The following is an 18,666-nucleotide window of genomic DNA, read 5'->3' as shown; positions in this document are numbered from 1 at the left end:
GTGCCGGCCTCGCTGCCCCCCCTCTCCCCCAGTCCTTTGTCTGTAGGGGGAAGGGGCTGCTGCGGAGAGGCCGGGGGAGGTTACCGGAGGGGAAGGAGCGGCCGCTGGGAGGACGGAGCTGGCGTTCTGCCCCCTGGGGCTGCCCTGTTGTGCCAGGATCAGGGAATGGACCATCTCCCGCAGTTGTGCTATTTCTTGCCTCATCTCTTGCATTCCTTGACTCTCCGTCGGGTGGGGGTTGCCAAGCTCCCAGGCGGTGGATGGCTCGGCTCTGTGCGGCCTCTCCGGCCCCGCTGGCGTGACCCTCCATTGCGTGGCCACGGTTGGGGGGGAAGTGGCTGCGTCCACGGGGGTGTGGGATTCTTCCCTCTCCCCTCCATCGGAGCTTGCTTCCTCCAAGAGGCTGAGGGGTTCCTCCCTCGTTTCTCCGTCGGCGCTTGCTTCTTCTCCCCGGGAATATTCGAATTGGTTCTCTCTCTCGCCTCCCTCCATGTTGCTGTAGGTAGGAGCTAGAGAAAGTAGGTGATTCAGTACAAATTGTCAGGTTCTTTTCTCCCAGTTGTGCTGTGGGTCCGTCTTCCAAAGAAAGCACCAAGACACACGCGGGTAGATTCCAACAAGTTTTATTGTACTGAATACCAGAACCTTCTTTTGTGCCACATATATAGGGACTCTTACATACCAGAGGGTAATTGATGTTTTATGGCCGGCCTGCTTTATGGCTGGCATCTGTTCTTTGTCCGCTGAGCAGAGATGTCAAGGATTGGAGATCCTGACACACCGGCAAAAAGCTAATTTTATCTGATTCTTTTCCTATCCCTATTAATTTATTGTCATTTCAAATTATGTTTGCCAATATTTCTATTGTGATTGCAAATAATATTGGTGACATAGGGCATCCCTGCCTAGTCCCTCTTGTTACTTTTATTCTATCAGTTATCCCATCGTTTACTAATACCTGAATGTAACTGTCTGAATATAGTTGTTTCACTAATCCCATTGTTCTGCTTCCCATTCCAAATTTATTCAAAATACACTCCATGCAATCAAATGCTTTAAATATGTCTAGAGCTATGATTCCTGCTTTTATCTGTTTTTTATTATCTGAATTTATTTATTAATTTCCCTACTAAATTTGACATTTGCCTTCTTTTTATGAAGCCACATTGAATAATTGGATATATAAATATATCAATAAGAACCATTCTATTTGCTATAATTGGTGACAATATTTTGGTGTCCTGATTTATTAATGAAATTGGTCTGTAAGACCCTGGGTCTGTTTCATCTCTATTGGTTTTGGGGATGAGTATCACTAATGCCTGTTTCCAAGATTCTGGATTTTTTTCTCAATTAAATATTGCATTATATAATTCTGCCAATTTTGGGATTAGTTTTTCCCCAAATATTTTATAGTATTCTGGTCCAAATCCATCCCACCCTGGGGTTTCCCCACTCTTCAATTTCGATGTTACTTTCTCTATTTCTTCCTCTTTTATTGGGTCTCTAACAATTTCCTATCCTCCTCCCTTAATATTATATTCCAATTGCCTTCCACATATTCATTTATTTTATCAATTGAATGTTCTCCTTCTTGGTATAACTCCGAATAGAATTCCTCAAAGATTTTAAACTTTTTTTTCATTTGTCTACATAACTTTCCTGATTTGTCTCTTATCTCATTTATCATGTTTTCCATTTTTTTTCTTTGTACTGCCCTCACAAACATTTTTGAATTTTTGTTACTAAATTCAAAGAATTCTCTCCTTAGATATACCAAGTTACTTTTTACCTGGCCCATCTCCATTTTATTCATTTCTTCCTTTTTTGCCCTTAATTCATTGTATATGAGTTTAGGGCTTTGTTTTTTTTGTTATATACTGACTTTCCAATTTTCCTATCTCTTTTTCTAATATTTTTTCTTTCCTTCCTTTTTCTTTCTTACCTATGATGCTTCTTTTCTTATTAACCCTCTCATCACCGCTTTCATTGTGTCCCATAATAGAGCTCTTGATATCTCTTTGTTGTCTAAATCCCAAATTTCTTCCCACTGTTTTGCTAATTTAGTTACAGTTTCCTCCTGTTTCAGTATACTAGGGTTGAAACACCATCTTTTTATCTGATTGTAATCTTGCTTGATTTCAATTTCTATACTAACTGGGGCATGATCAGTAATCCTTATATTTTCTATTTCCGTATTTACAACTTTGTCTAGTATTATAGTGTCTCAGAGACCCCCGAGTCATAACCCCGTCGCCATTACGGAGCAGACCGAAGAAGAGATGGGGTTTCTGCCATTTCCGCATGATTCCGCTCCCTTCCAGATGTCCCCTATTGACAGTTTTAGCCCACAGTTAATTAAAAAGGGCCTTGACTCACAGCCCAGTTCTCCAGAGAACGCTATGTTTGACCGCAAATTGTTTTGGGAAACTTCGCGCGCTGAGAAGCAGATTTTGAGGAGAAGCGCTCGATTAGCGGAGAGAGCAAGCGTTAATTAAGCCGGTTCCCTTGAGAGTTCTCAGGGAGGATTGCATCTGGCAAGTTGTTGACTTTAGTCATTTTCCCTTGGGAAAGAGTTCAGACACCTGGCTGGAGAGGAGAGCAAAGTCCCATAAAAGTTCTGGGTGCCAACTGGCCTTTGCGGTGTTCAACGTGTCAGTTGAAGAATTCACATCGTCTCTAGTCCCGCAGTGCGCTACTCTCGAGTAGACCGGCTTTGCATCTCGTCTCCCTGTCAAGCCTGGACAGTGTTTCAGCTTTACCCCGACTAACTTTGCCTTGCCTTGCATCCTAGCCTTGGATTTGAGCCCTGGAACTCTTTGACAGATCTTACCTTAATCCCCACTCAAACAGCCTAAAGGTTTGAGTGTGTTTTGGTTATTGGATTTAAAACTTTGAACTCTAATACTGGACATCTACTTTCATATTACTGGACTATATTTGACCTTTCCTGAAAGGTCTATTGCTGGACTATATACTCTGCTTATTTTTAGCTGTCTCCTTTATTTCCTTAATAAAGATATTAGATTGTTTATTGGCCTTCGTGTCTGATTCCCAGTGCTCACATCGCCTGAGGTGTCACAAGTATATTTTCTGTAATAAACATGTAGTCGATCCTTGTATATGTTTTATGCCCTTCTGAGAAATATGTATACCTTCTCCCATCTCCTTTTAAAAGTCTCCAAACATCTCTCAATCCCCATTTACCCATAGTCATACTTAGTTTTGTCATGTTATTACTTTTACCTCTAACTGTTGGATTGGGTTGTCTTTTACTGTATCTATTACCATATTCATATCTCCTCCAAAAATTATATATTTTTGTTGCCAGTTAGTTATTTTCTTTAACACTTTTTTTGTAGAATTCTTCTTGTTTTTCATTGGGAGCATAGATATGTACTAATACATATTTGTCCTGTCCAATTTCTCCTTCCATTATTATTTATCTACCTTCTATATCTTTCAACACTCCCGTTTTCACAAAATTACATTTTTTGCTATGATTATAGCTACACCTCTAGATTTAGAATTGCCACATGCTTTCTCATAGGATTTTGCCCAGTTTAATACTAATTCATTTACTCCTTCCCGCTTTTGATGAGTTTCTTAGAGAAAGTAAATATGTGCAGCATTTTTTAAAGCAAACTTTCCATTCTCTTCCTCTTATACACATTCCCAAGACCTCAGACATTTAGTGTTGTCACTTTTAGTTTACCCGTCATTTTTATACCTTATTGTATTAACTTGTGGACTCCATATCGTGCTTCCCATCCCACTTCCCCTTAATCCCATTACCTTCCCATCCCGCTTCCCCTTAATCCATTACCTTTGTGCCCCTTGCCCCTCCCCTCCCCTCTTTCCTTCCCTCCTCCCCGCTTATGAAGCACTCTGCCCCATACCCTGCCCCAAGAGGCATTGTGGAGAGTGGAGCCATGTTTCCTCAAAAGTCCAGCCAGAAGACCCCCCTCCCTTCATGCTCCATAGTCTCTGTTCTTCTTTGTTAAAACTATGGAATTTCTTATTGTCTAGTCCTCTCCTCCAGCAGCTCCTATTGGTTCTCCTTTGCTGCCGCCTCCTCCTTCTCCCTTTTCTCTCCTTTTCCCCCTTCTTCCTTTCCTTCCTTTGCTTTCCTGGTGTTGGTCTCAGCCTCACTTTTGTCCTTAAAAATTCCCAATTCCTTCAGTATTTGGAAGCCTTGTTTTTGAGAGTCAATTTTGTATCTTTTCCCCTTGAAGAAAAATTTCAAGTGTACTGGGTGTCCTCTGTTGCATCCCAAGGCAGCATGAGCACTTGAAAACCAGACAAGAGCCAATATAACACACTATATCTTTATTAAACCAATTATAAATCCAAAGGAAGTTAGGTATAGAGTCTGAGTAAGGAATAGTTCTTATAGTGGCGCAGGCTGTTGAGCAGCCAGCTGCAGCCAGCTGCAACAAATCACTCTGACCAAGAGGTCATGAGTTCAAGGCCAGCTCAGAGCTCGCGTTTGTCTTTGTCTTTGTTCTATGTTAAGGCATTGAATGTTTGCCTTATATGTGTAATGTGATCCGCCCTGAGTCCCCTTTGGGATGAGAAGGGCAGAATATAAATACTGTAAATAAAATAAATAAATAGAAAGTCAGTGGTGGTTCCAAAAGGGTAAAGGGAAAGGTCCATTATTATAATCCACAATGAGAACTCAATAGCTCTCCAAAGAAATCAAAGTGTCCATGAGTTGAAACAGAGAAACAAGGCTGGCAAAAACAGAGTTCAATCCACTGGAAACTGGCTGAGGCAAACTTGAAACAAGAACAAGGAAAACAACTGAAGTAAAGTCAAGTTCTACTCGAGAGTCGCGGCACGGCACGGCACGGCCCGGCCCGACTGGAACTGGGAAACTTTGCTTGGAAAAAACAAGAACTGGAGACGGATAAAACCTCTTTCCAAGAAAGCAACGTTGACACCACAAGAAAATCTACTGAGCGAAACACTTTTAACAGATTCCGGACTGTTCAGAATTTAAAGAGTACAAACTCCCAAAACTTTCCCATGGGAACACTAACCATTATCCCATCTATCTGCCAGTCTCTGGCTCCGGCGGACCCCTTGTTTTGCACTTTTCTCTCCAGTTACAAAATCTCTACGATTAGAAACCCCGTTCCCAGGCATCTCAGCAACATCTGGCTCTATCTGCGAGGGAGAAATAGAAGAATCTTCCCCAATTAGTAAGTCTCCAGAGCCAATATCTTAGGGCACCTGCAGCTGTAAAGGCCTCTCCGTGGAGGGTGAAATGCCAGTATAATCCTCAGCATTATCTGTGTCAAAGTGCAAGTCCTGAAACACTGCAGGTCCTTGTGCCCTAGCTGGCTGGGATCTAACATCCCCAGTGATAATGAATCTCTTTCTCTCTTAAATATACTGTACATGGTTTCATTGATTGTCTCCAAATTTTTGTTTCAGCACAGAAGTCATTATAGATTTGTAGATTCAGTCCTCCAAATCTTAACCTTTCAGGTTTTCCTCAAAATTGCCATCAGCTGTTCTTTTTTCTTATAGTGTGTGACCTTGGCTATTATGTCCCTAAGCATTGCTTTACTCCTCTCCCCTGGGAGCTCGTTGAATATCCATCTCAGTCCAGTTTTGCATCAGAGTGACACTCTGAAGCCATTTTAAAATCTCCTCTGCCAAATTCCCATTCCTTTCATTCCTCTCTGTCTCTGGCCAGTTTTTCAGGATAAAGTTGTTCCTTCTCTGTACATCCTTAATGTATATTAGTTGCTTCCCTATTTCAGAGAGTTTAGTTTCTTTTTCCCTTTGTAACTTCTCCTGTTGTTTAATGTCGTCCTTTTGCTTTTGACGTAGAGTTTGTAACTGTTCTGTTGTATCTTTCTTTAGAGTTTCAAACATTTCCATAGTTAGTTGTTTCTCTTGTGTTATTAGACTCTCAAATTTGGATACAGTGTCTTTAATTTTTTGGTCAAGTCTCATTTCCAGTTCCTGTGTCTGATCTGCGAATAGAGATTCTATTTGTTTCAACTGCTGATCATTCTCCTCTCTCATTATTAGAGTTAGTTTTCCCATTAATCTTCTCCCTCCCACCCTTCTCCTTCTCTTCCCCCTTTGGGTGGCTTTGCTCTCCCTGTTTAGGGTTCAATCTGTTGCCATTGCTATTTTTAGCACTGCTCCAATGGGGGAGGGGGGGGTCTTTGGTGGACTCTTTGACATATTTAATTGACTGTGATCTACAGTCTCAGAATCTTTTCCTTGTTCGGATGGTCTAACCCACTTTTTTTTTCTGCAGTCCCTTCTTCATATATTTTAATTGGGAGATAGAGGAGTCTTATCTGCTGCCTGTTCCAGCTTCAAGAGGTTTACTTACTTTGTTGTTTCCATATCAGCGTCTTAATGGTGTCTGGTTTATGTCTGTCTCAGGATTATCTTCCTTCTGAGTGTACTTTTCCCAGATTGTCATTCGCAGTTCACCTCCTCCTTTCTTCCTTCAGTTCTATGGAGTTTTAGTTGAAAAACCTCTCTTAACAGAGCTGCAGTCTCTCTTATTTATTTTATTATTCCACAATCCCTGTATAACATTCCGGAGCTGCGGGAGAATGCTGTCAGCCGGCCCTTCTCCTAGACTATGCCCCCCTACTACACTGCTAAAGAAGACACAAGATGGCTGCCCAAGGAGCAGTGCCTGGAAAGACATAACATGGCCATCCAATAACAAGCCCTAACATCTACAAAATGACTGCCCAATGACAAGTGTTCAAAGATATCACAAAAATGGCCACCTAAAGATACTTGCCAAGTATGAAACAATATGGTAGCCTAACAACAAGTGCCACGGGGAATGCAACATAGCCACCCAAAGACAAGTACTGGGTAAGGTATATTAATTATGGGCCAAATACAGCTGCCTAAAGAGAAGTGCCAAGGAAAATGCAATATGCAATCGCTCAATGACAAGAACTAAAGCTGTCACAAAATGATCACTTAAACACAAATTGAATCACTCTCTCAGTCAAGTCACACTCTCTCCACCTCAGAGAAATTAAAGGCATACTCTCTCAACTCCCAATGGTCAAATTATTCACTCTCTGACTCATAAAAAGCTATGTCACACTCTCTCATCCTCGAAGAAAGTAATAAATGGGAAGGTCCTCAACCTACCATGAGGCCTGAAACCAAATAGCTGATTTGAAATACCTGGCAAAGTCCTAAAGCCTAATATGAAGCCTGAAACCAAATGGGCGGGGTGGGGCAAGGCACCAGTCAGTTCCAGTTAGAGTTAACTTTACGTTTGGCCCTTTCTGTTATGTTCCATAATCATTTGTTATTGGGCACTACCATTTGAGATAACCAAAAATGTTATCTGTTTATTTTGACCAGAATGGATATTTACCCAGTCAATATGAGGATACTTAAAGTTATGCATGATTATATTTGCGTAGTGCTCAAGTATTAAAAGAATGCACCTAAGCTGTTTCCCATTGAGGGCAAGATTTACTTCTGAATAAACATGATTAGGACTGAGCTGCAAGAACTATTTAATGCAAACTTGACAACAAATTTAGATATGTACAATATACTGACTGTATGTTCAATGTGGTGGGGATATATATTAATTCACGGTTTCTATCCTTTCCACCCAAATGGATTCATAAATATGTATTTGATTTGACAGAGATATCTGTGAAGAAGTAGGTTATTATTTGCCTGCTACAGTTGTTTATTAATTGTCTGGCAAAATGTTTTGAGATTTATGATTATCCATTTTGTATTCATCATACTTGCTCAGTCTTAAGATACTGCCTTCAAGTTAAGACAAAGTCGGCTGTGGTAAATACATATACATATATACACAGTTCCTAGGAAGAATTCAAATGACTTGGCCAATAATTAATTGATAGAATAATGATTATACAAGGACTTTTGTTCTCATTAAAGGGGGGAAATTATAGAAATGTCACACAATCCTTTTTGTTTTGTTTCAAATTTTTATTTTTTCCCTGTCTTCACATGCTAGATTTAGAGTTTCTCACTGGATACTGATCTATCAAAAAGTATAAGATTCTGTCAAAAACATTCTTCTAAACTAGATTTAAAGACATTTGTTAAAAAGGGAAGGTAGTATTTCTTAAAGCACAAGATGCCAGAGTGTGCAATATTACTTTAAAACCCTAAGATGTTAGCCTTATTTATTTATTTCAAAACCTTGTAAGGCACATTATTAGTAATGGGCAAGTAATATAATTTTTTATATATAAAATGGATTATTATTTAAGTAAGCCTTAAAAATAGAAAAATGATTGAATGACTACACTAAATAATTCTTCAAAAACAGCGTTTTTGAAACAGAAAGTAAATAGTATGCATTATGACAAATAAATAAACTAGTTATTGTTAATGTAAACACATGAAATTACATTTTTAGAATAATGTTGTTACTTTGAATATTTTACATGTAAGCTCTGCAAAGCATTGCGACTTCCTGATTTCTGAAATGAATTCTCATCTAAGGAAGTTTCATTAAAAGCATTCAATTACCTCCTCCCCTTCCTAACCACCCTTACCCATCCTCACACAAACCTCCCTTGCCCCCTCTTCCCCACTACCCCTTTTGTGTTCTGTTTGTTACTAAAGTTGGAAACTTTCAATAAAAACCATTTAAATAAGAAAAAAAAAGCATTCAAGCTGACACAATATATACTGTGGGGTTTTTTCATGTTAGGAGCAATTTGAGAAACTGAAAGTCACTTCTGGTGTGAGAGAATGGTCCGTCTGCAAGGACATTGCCCTGAGGATGCCCAGATGTTTGATGATTTACCATCTTTGTGGGAGGCTTCTCTCATATCCCCACATGGGTAGCTACAGCTGACAGAGGGAGTTCACCTACTCTCCCCAGATTCGAACCGCTGACCTGTTGGTTAGCAGTCCTGCCAGGACAAGGGTTTAACCCATTGCACCCTGGGAGCTCCTTATATTGCGGGTATATTGGATATACATTGTGTATGCAGGGTTTAAAAACACAAAATAAAAAACAAAATCCCCTTGTATATCTACAGAATATATGGATCCAACCATTCACAGCTTGAAAATGCCCCCATCCAAAAAAATCAATTCTTGATTTGTACCATTTCAAATAAGGTTCATTATTTATTGAGCATCCACAGATTTCCGGATTCATACTGGGTCCTGGAATCAAACCCCAGCAGATACCAAGGGCCCACTTAATACTACTATTTCTTTCTACTTATATTTTCAACAATTTCTACTTGTATTCTGACACTTTCATGATGTTTCTCATGAGAACATCACAAAATTATTCTCAGGCAACAACTGCTAGTTTTGGTCATATGTTTTAATGGCGAGAAAACTTTTATTTTCTACTTTTGAATCTAAAAAAATTAAGTATAAGATGAAATGGTAAAAGCAACTGATTCAACAGCAGTTTTGAATATATAACACTATTCTGGAATATAACTGCCTTTTGTGAAAGGCAGGATATAAATTCCATATAAATAAATACATATTTGAACATTTAAATATACATGTGCATTTGTTACATTTTCTTTGAAGGGGAAACATCTAAGAGTGGACTTAAACATATTTGCCTAGTATTCTATACAGCTACAGTTCATACGTATCTAAAATCACTAAAGCTAAGGAACATCATTTCTGAACCAAGGACACACAAAATATCTTTTTGTCATCATGTTCCTCTCTTGTCAAAAATCCAGTTTTCATTCACTGACAAAAACTCACAAAAGTACAACATTCTATTACTCATTGAAAAGGTGCACTCTGTGCCCACAAATTACTTTTCTCTACTTCTGTAAGCCTTTAAATTGTCCACCTCTTTAGTGACTTCAATGAATGCATGAGTGCATTGAGTGACAAAATCCTCTCAGACCCCAAAGTAGATCAGCATGGTAGCTGGGCTGCCTTCCTTGTCCCCAAGGAATGCAGCTCTTTAATTCTTTTGTTAACTGTTTGAAAATGGCAAGTCAAGATTTACAATCCCCTGTCCCTGCAGGGTCTCTCAAAAAAGAGAAGCCATCCAGATGGTGTAACAGAATCCGGCAGCTGCCTATCTCTGGCTCTGCCAAATGCAGGAATGCTGCTACAGGCATCCAGTGCTCAACACAAACCATTAGCAATGGTGCATCAAAAATAATCATGAACAAAGGGGAGAAACTGGGACTCCACAGGATGCATCCCCTGGGCTCCTTGACAGCAGCATATGTGGGGAAAATCGGTGTCACTTTTGCATAATTACTGTTTCATCTTGACAGGCCATTGCATTCAAAGAGACTAGATAGCTTTACCCTGAAAGAAAAAGAAAGAAACCATAGGGCCCTGCTTTAGAGTTATAAGCCATATGGCTTTGACATTCACTTCTGCGCTTAATGAATGCAATTGACACAAACCAGCCTTTGCTATATGGTAGAAAAAATAGAGATAACCAGGATCTAGAAAATAGCAAAACTATCTGCAAGGACAGTATGACCTCATCACCTTTGCCCATTATATGCCACCTTACAGCACAGAGCCAATAATAATAATAATAATCCCCCCATAGGTGCTTGCTGTGGTGGGGGGGCTTAATTACTCCAATGATGACTGAGAGCTGTGCTGGCGGTAGTGTAACTACCGGCAGGTCCAACCAAGCCAGAGAGGTCTCAGCTGAGGAGTAGAACTAAGAGAACCTAACCCATTAACATTATGGAGAATCAAACCAAAACGAAGTCTATACTGGCTTGGTTGTCACCCAGGATAAAAAGGACCATGGTGGATGCTGCTGATTCTGGACATCCATCGACAAGTGGGCTATGGAATCAAAATACAAATGAACAGTCACAGAAGTGGCAGAAATATACAATGCCAGAAAACTGCACAGTCATGAAATGCTATTACAAATCTGAACCTCAAAAGCATGGCTACCAAAAAAAAAAAAAAGAAGGATGCATCAACTGTGGAAACAAGAGTACCCTGACTCACAGATAACAAAACCCTGACTGGCTGACCAACGAAGATTCATAATCAGAAACAAAGTGTTCAGTGAAGCTGAACTTGAAGAAATCCAGAAAATCTGCAAAGCAAATTACCATCACACCACAGCACAGACAGCAGCAGAGACTCCAGAAACACTTGGAATGGTGGAACAGATTGAACCAGAAGAAAGGGTGGAGCTTTTGCAAAAATTTGAAGAACCAGGACATGAAACACCTGTTGAACCACCAGGAAGCTTGACAGCAAGACAACAAGAGCTCAAGGATAAAATCATGGCTCATGCTGCAGCAAATGCAATAAGAAAGTGGCTCTCAACTGTAAAAACAGTGCCCAAGAGACACCTGGCGCCTCTCATGAAAGATGTGAATACAGTACTCTCCACTGTCCAAATAACATCAATTGAACAAACAAACCAGTATGCCTACAGTGCAGCAATGATAGTAACAGAAGAGCTTGGGCTCCTACAACCAAGGTAGCCACAAAGAAAATTGACTGGAAAACCAATGTGGAAGGTCAGGCTAGAGTTGAAAATCAAGAAACTTCAAACAGATGCAAGTAACCTGAAAAATATGAAAGAGAAGAAACTGAAAAATGACAAAATCAAGCAATACCTGATCCAAAAGTACTGGCTGAACACCAGAAAAATGGATGAAGCTTTGGAGATCGTGAAAGAACAAATTACAGTAACAGCCAGAAAAACTGAAAGATATGAAGCCAGAATCATCCAGTACAGACAAAATCAACTGTTTCAATCAGACCAAAGACGGTTCTACCAGAGTCTGAACCAAACAAGAGACACAGTAACCATAACGCCAGAGAAAACTGCGACAACGAAGTTCTTTGGGAAAATAATAACTACAACAAAAACACTGGGTGGATAAAGGAATTTGAAGGAAAATTCTCACAGAACAAAATGGAACAGATGGAAATAACAACTGAAATGATCAGCAAACAAGTGCAAAACGTCAAGAATTGGACATCGCCTGGTAGTGATCAACTTCATGGATATTGGCTCAAACATCTGATTAGCTTACATGGAAAAATGGCCCAACAATTCAATGAGATGCTGCAGAAAGGAAGTATCAGTGAATGGCTAACAACTGGAAGGACAAACCTGATACAAAAGGTTCCAGCAAAAGGAGCAGCACCAGGAAACTACAGGCCAATAAAGTGTCTGCCCACTATGTTTAAACTACTGACTGGCATCATAGCTGACAGAATTCAAGACTACCTTGAAGAAAAAAACATCTTGCCAGATGAACAAAAAGGCAACAAACGGAAAAGCAGGGGCACAAAAGACCAGTTATTAATTGACAAAATGATTATGGAGAACTGTAAAAGCTGAAAAGCTAATCTTCACATGACGTGGATTGACTACAAAAAGGCCTTTGACTCATTCCCACACAGCTAGATCATCAAGTGCCTGGACACCATCGGGATTTGTAAAAACGTTGGCACCTTTACTGAAAATATGATGGAGCACTGGAAAACTGAACCGTTTGTTGGAAATGAAAGCTATGGACTTGTCAACATCAAACTACAGGAAAGGAGATTCCACCTGAACATCAGGAAGAACTTCCTCACTGTGAGGGCTGCTCGGCAGTGGAACTCTCTGCCCCGGACTGTGGTGGAGGCTCCTTCTTTGGAGGCTTTTAAGCAGAGGCTGGATGGCCATCTGTCAGGGGTGCTTTGAATGCGATTTCCTGCTTCTTAGCGGGGGGTTGGACTAGATGGCCCATGAGGTCTCTTCCAACTCTACTATTCTATGATTCTATGATTCTAGAAGAGGAATTTTCCAGGGAGACTCATTGTCCCCTCTGCTTTTCATTATTGCCATGATCCCTCTTTCAACAATCTTACAAAAAACAAATCTCGGCTATCAAACATCTAAGAAATCTCACAAAATTTTACATCTGATGTACATGGATGACCTGAAGCTGTATGGGAAAATGCAAAATGAAATCTAGTCTCTAACACTGTCCGAATTTTTAGCACTGATATCAGCATGGAGTTTGGCTTGGACAAATGTTCAACAGTGGCACTGAAGAAGGGAAAAATAATTGAAAGTGAGGGCATAAATATGCCTAATGGCCAAACGATAAAGTGCCACCAGCCAGAGGCCTATAAATATCTGGGCATATTACAGCTGGACAACATCAAGCATGAACATGTGAAAACTGTGGTCAGCAAAGAATACACTCAATGGGTCAGAAAAATTCTCAAAAGCAAGCTCAATGGAGGCAACACAATCAGGGCCCAAACACCTGGGCAATACCTGTCATAAGATATACTGCTGGCATCGTAAACTGGACAGAGGCGGAACTGGACAATTTGGACAGAAAAACAAGAAAACTCATGACCATTCATCATTCACTGCACCCTTGCAGTGATGTTGACCGGCTATATCTGCCTAGAAGATCTGATGGCAGAGGACTCTTGCAAGTAAAACAAGCAGTCAAAGAAGAAGAACATGACCTGGCAGAATATGTAAAGCAAAGTGAAGTCAAAAATCAGAAACTCCTCAAAGCACAGTAGACAAAAAATCAGTATAAGAAAGCCGCAATAGAAACTAGAGCTGCCAGCTGGCACAACAAAACATTGCATGGAAAGTTCCTTGATAAAATTGAAGGAAAAGCTGATAAAGGGAAGACCTGGCTCTGGCTCACAAATGGGACCCTGAAGAAGGAGACAGAAGGCCTGATCCTTGCAGCCCAGGAGCAAGCCATCAGAACAAATGCAATCAAGACCAAGATCGAAAAATCAGCTGATGACCCAAAATGCAGACTGTGCAAGGAAGCTGACGAAACCATTGATCATATCCTCAGCTGCTGTAAGATAATCGCACAGACAGACTACAAACAGAGGCACAACTATGTGGCCCAAATGATTCATTGGAACTTATGCCTCAAGTACCACCTCCCAGCAGTAAAGAATTGGTAGGATCACAAACCTGCAAAAGTATTGGAAAATGAGCATGCAAAGATACTGTGGGATTTCCGAATCCAGACTGACAAAGTTCTGGAACACAACACACCAGACATCACAGTTGTGGAAAAGAAAAAGGTTTGGATCATTGATGTCGCCATCCCAGGTGACAGTCGCATTGATGAAAAACAACAGGAAAAACTCAGCCGCTATCAGGACCTCAAGATTGAACTTCAAAGACTCTGGCAGAAACCAGTGCAGGTGGTCCCGGTGGTGATGGGCACACTGGGTGCCGTGCCAAAAGATCTCAGCCGGCATTTGGAAACAATAGACATTGACAAAATTACGATCTGCCAACTGTAAAAGGCCACCTTACTGGGATCTGCACGCATCATCCGAAAATACATCACACAGTCCTAGACACTTGGGAAGTGTTCGACTTGTGATTTTGTGAAACGAAATCCAGCATACCTATCTTGTTTGCTGTGTCATACAACGTCGTTGTGTCAATAATAATAATAATAAATTTATTTGTACCTCACCGAAGGGACTTGGGGTGGCTCACAGAAGGACAACAATACACAAGTATAAATATAATGACATAAATATAAACAACAGCACATATAAAATCCACTAATAAAATTATAAGAGTATAAAATTATACAAATTCCTAAAGCACTGTAGAACCTGCAAATAAGCTGGCTATCTGCCGTAACAAAGTGTGGAGCAATACAATTGGTGGCTCATCAAGCTGACCTTAGATTACACAGGAACATAGGTCTGCCTGAAGAGCCATGTTTTTTAACTCTCCTGAAAGCCTTGAAGAGTGGGGGCTAACCTAATTTCTTTAGGGAGTGTATTCCAGAGCCGGGGAGCCACCACCAAGAAGGTCCTCTCTCTTGTCCCCACCAACCATACTTGAAACAGTGGGGGAACCAAGAGAAGGGCCTCCTCAACAGATCTCAATGCCTATGCCAATTTGTAGAAGGAGATGCGGTCTCAAAGATAGGTTGGACCCAAATCATATAGGGCTTTAAAGGTAATCACTTGCACTTTGAACTGGGCCCAGAAATTTAACATAAGCCAATGCAGCTGTTTTAAAAGGGAAGTGGTGTGCTCCCTAATGCTTGCACCAGTTAATAATATGGCTGCTGACACACAAGTTTTAACTATGTGAAAGCCTTCCCAGCCATCGCCAATACTTGAGCCTCAAGCATCAGCAATGAATCCAGAAAAAAACCCAGACTGCGGACCTGTGTCTTCAGGGCGACTGTAACCCCATTGAGAATAGGCTGCCATACTATACCCTAATCACCCTCGTGACTGACCACTGTCTTGTCTTAATTAAGCCTCAGCTTGTTGACCCTCATCTAATCCGTCACAGCTGCCAGACACTGGTTTAGAATCCGAGGAGCTTCCCTGGAATTAGGTAGAGTTGTGTGTCATCTGTGTAGAGATGGCACCCAACTCCAAAACCCCAGATGACTTCACCCAGCAGTTTCATGTAGATATTGAAAAGCATGGGGGAAAGAATGGAACCTTGTGGGATCCCACAGGTCAGTGGCCAGGAATCCGAATAGATGTCCCCCAGCATCACCATCTGGGTATGATTCTCCAGGAAGGAACGGAGTTACTCCCCCCCCCCAAAGATCCATTCCAGAGAGCCGTCCCAGAAGCTTACCATAGTCGATGGTATCAAAAGCTGCTGAAATGTCCAAGACACAGTCCCCCTGTCTAGTCCTCTGTGGAGGTCATCCACCAAGGCGATCAAAGCTGTCTCAGTTCCATGATCAGGCCTAAAACCAGATTGCAAGGGATCAAGAAAATCAGTGTCATCCAAGAACCCATGAAGCTGAGAAGCCATCACCCACTCTAGAACCTTTTGAAAAAGAAGATTTGAAATAGAACGGTAGTGGTTTAGTATAGTGAAATCCATGGATGATTTTTTCAGAATAAGTTTTACCCAAAGCATGTGTACTTCCAGCCAAGCTCCATGTCAAAAGGGGAGAACGAGCGGTGTACACCACTGCTGCAGCGACACAAAAGGCTTCCCCTGTTGTTTTTGGAACAATGGGGTGAAGCAGGGCGGCAGGTGCTTCCCCCGTGGGATGGAGTCTTAGGTAAGTCAGGTCATGCAGGGCATGGGATGACATGGATTCACCTGATGGGACCTCATGGATTCACCACAATGCCATTTGGCAATGTGATAAGGTCCACGGAGATTAGAGAGGACAAAAAATCTATAATAGAGTAGTTTTATTATATGTTTGCAATCATAGGATTATAGAATCATTTAATCTTTGAGGTGGACAGCAAGGTAATTCCAACCTATATCTAGAAAAAAGATATTTTCTTGCTTTCCCACTTTTTGACATATTTTCCTCAGAGAAGTCAAATTTATCCAATTTTCATTAAATCAAAATCCTAAGTCAATGATTGGTTTCATGTAACCCCTTACTCATGTTGCTGAATTGCAATGTACACAAACTCTATACAGTATAGCTCATGGTAATTTTTTTTTTTCGTGTAAGGAGTGACTTGAGAAACTGCAAGTCACTTCTGGAGTGAGAGAATTGGCTGTCTGCAAGGATATTGCCCAGGGGACACCCGGATGTTTTGATGTTTTCCCATCCCTGTGGTAATGGTAATAATCTGGATCTCACCCTGTTCAAAACAAAATGGCAGTTCGGAAATGTGTAGCAATCACACGATTTATTTCATGAGTGTGAAGGGCTACTGTTTGACTCACACAAGGAGTGTGAAGGGCTACTGTTCGACTCACACAAGGAGGAAGAAAATTTATTTTCTGTTGCACTAGAAACTAGGACATGGTGTAATAGATGCAAACTGCAAGAAGAGAGATTCCAGTTAAACATTAGAAAAACTGTGTGACACTAAGAAATGTGTCACAGTAGAATGAATGTAGTGGAATGTCTTTTTTGGAGGCGTTTAAATAGAGGTTGGAGGGTCATTTATTGGAAGTGCTTTATTCCTGCGTGTAGGGGGTTGTGTATTCCTCCATGAGAGGGGGTTGCACTGGACAGCCTTTGTGGTCTCTTCCAACCCTATAATTCTGCATGGAGGCAACATTGCTATTAACTTATGCCACTACATCAAAGGTTTTTTTTAATAAACATTTTAATACTTGTGTATCATGAAACAAATAGCACCACTAGAACCTCAATGGGCAGCTTTATACATGGCTTCAAGTAGGTCCACTGCAAGCTTTGGGGGTTTTTTTGTTTGAAAAAAAAAACAGTAAAAGAGCCTTCATGAATTTTCTATGCCCATTTTTAAACACATGTCCCCAACATGTTTTATAAATGTATGCAGAGGATTGTCCATTTTTTCCTAAACTTTGCATGTTGTTGAATGCTTTTGCTTACACATGCATTGAAACCCTAGAAAAGTTTGGATTTCTGGCTTCAGATCTCTGTGCCTATTTCTGTACTTAATTAAGGAAGTGTGTACTGGGCAAATCCATTCACTACCAGTGATAAAACCCTTAACAGAATACATGGCCTAAATTGAGCTCTGATGTAACTACGGTATATTGATTCTACAAAGTCAAATACTGTTCATGACTGCTCCCAACAACCTACAAGCCTTCAGTTGTCAGACCTCTTTCAATATCTGCTCATGTCTCCTACATAATGTGATATTATGCCACGGGGATAACCTTAAGCAAAATTATAAGGTGTGATTCCACTTCTGGTGTGAAAAGGAAGCCAGCATAATACCACTTTAAAGCATTTTCTCAAGTTTCTTTTCAGTATAGAGGAAAGTAAGATTGCTTATATTTGACTGATCTTTGCAATTGCACGCCCCCTTCTCCTTTGGGAACTTCTAAATTACTCTCATATTTTGACAAGCGTGACAAGGACATGCTTGAGGTGGAGTGGTAATTAGGACATACAACAGAACCAATAATAAGCTCTGCAGTACAAATGCAGAGGTTATTTGTGGGGGGAAGGCAAAACTGTATAACTTTGAAATAATGATTTTAGTTCTGGAAGACTGTTATTTTGTTATAAATGGTAATACTTTGAGAATTATTATCTTGGCTTTAAGTTTTCCATCAATGTGAAACTTAGTTTCAAGTCTTTAACTTGTAGATGAATATGTAAATTATTTGGATATTAGTAAAGTTACTGTTCATATACAACTCCCATAATCACCTAACCACCATGGCTACTAATCAGTAACTGCAAATTTCAACTAAGCTTTAAAGAGATATGTCTCATATTACTAATAAAACTTGGAAGGATTTTTTACACTATAACACAGTAATGCAATTGAGATGGAAGAGGCTTGGAAAATTATGATATCATAATAGAATATTGTCCTTGATTGTTGACATTATTATATAGAGTGGTGCTATCCTGCCACTAATTACCCCAAAGCTGTCACTGGTATTCTATTTGTGAAATACCCTGTCTGCAGTTGAAAAATGGTGATTAGTAAGTTGGGAGCTGTGCAGGGCAGCAAAATGATAGCAGTGAATGATAGAGACAGCATGTTGCTCTAGTGTTAAAATCTGAAAACAACAGACACAAATACTAGCTCAGACTGGTTGTAAAAACAACAAGGCGACCAGTGACATCTCATGTAAACAGCTGGTATGTGTTTGTATGGGCATGTTCTAAAATAATAGCAGGCAGCGTTCCTCTCCTATTCTGTTCAGTTCACAAGCTTTATATGCTTGCTCCCTTTATTTTCTGTTTCTCCATTCACCTATTCATGCCT

General features: G+C 40.4%; 1 long non-coding RNA gene across 2 annotated transcripts in view; it reads right to left on the bottom strand.

Moving 5' to 3' along the window:
- The window catches only part of LOC103278348 (uncharacterized), a 179,655-nt gene that overhangs the window by 101,626 nt on the left and 59,363 nt on the right, over positions 1 to 18,666 (bottom strand). For both annotated transcript variants that reach the window (XR_010004255.1, XR_010004254.1), the window contains exon 2: positions 15,602 to 15,716. This is a non-coding gene — a long non-coding RNA (uncharacterized LOC103278348). The remainder of the gene's footprint in view (positions 1 to 15,601; positions 15,717 to 18,666) is intronic.

This window comes from Anolis carolinensis, chromosome 3, assembly GCF_035594765.1.
Source record: "Anolis carolinensis isolate JA03-04 chromosome 3, rAnoCar3.1.pri, whole genome shotgun sequence".
Taxonomy (NCBI): domain Eukaryota; kingdom Metazoa; phylum Chordata; class Lepidosauria; order Squamata; family Dactyloidae; genus Anolis; species Anolis carolinensis.
The sequence above is the reverse complement of the archived record's forward strand: the minus strand, read 5'-3'. Positions and strand labels throughout refer to the sequence as shown.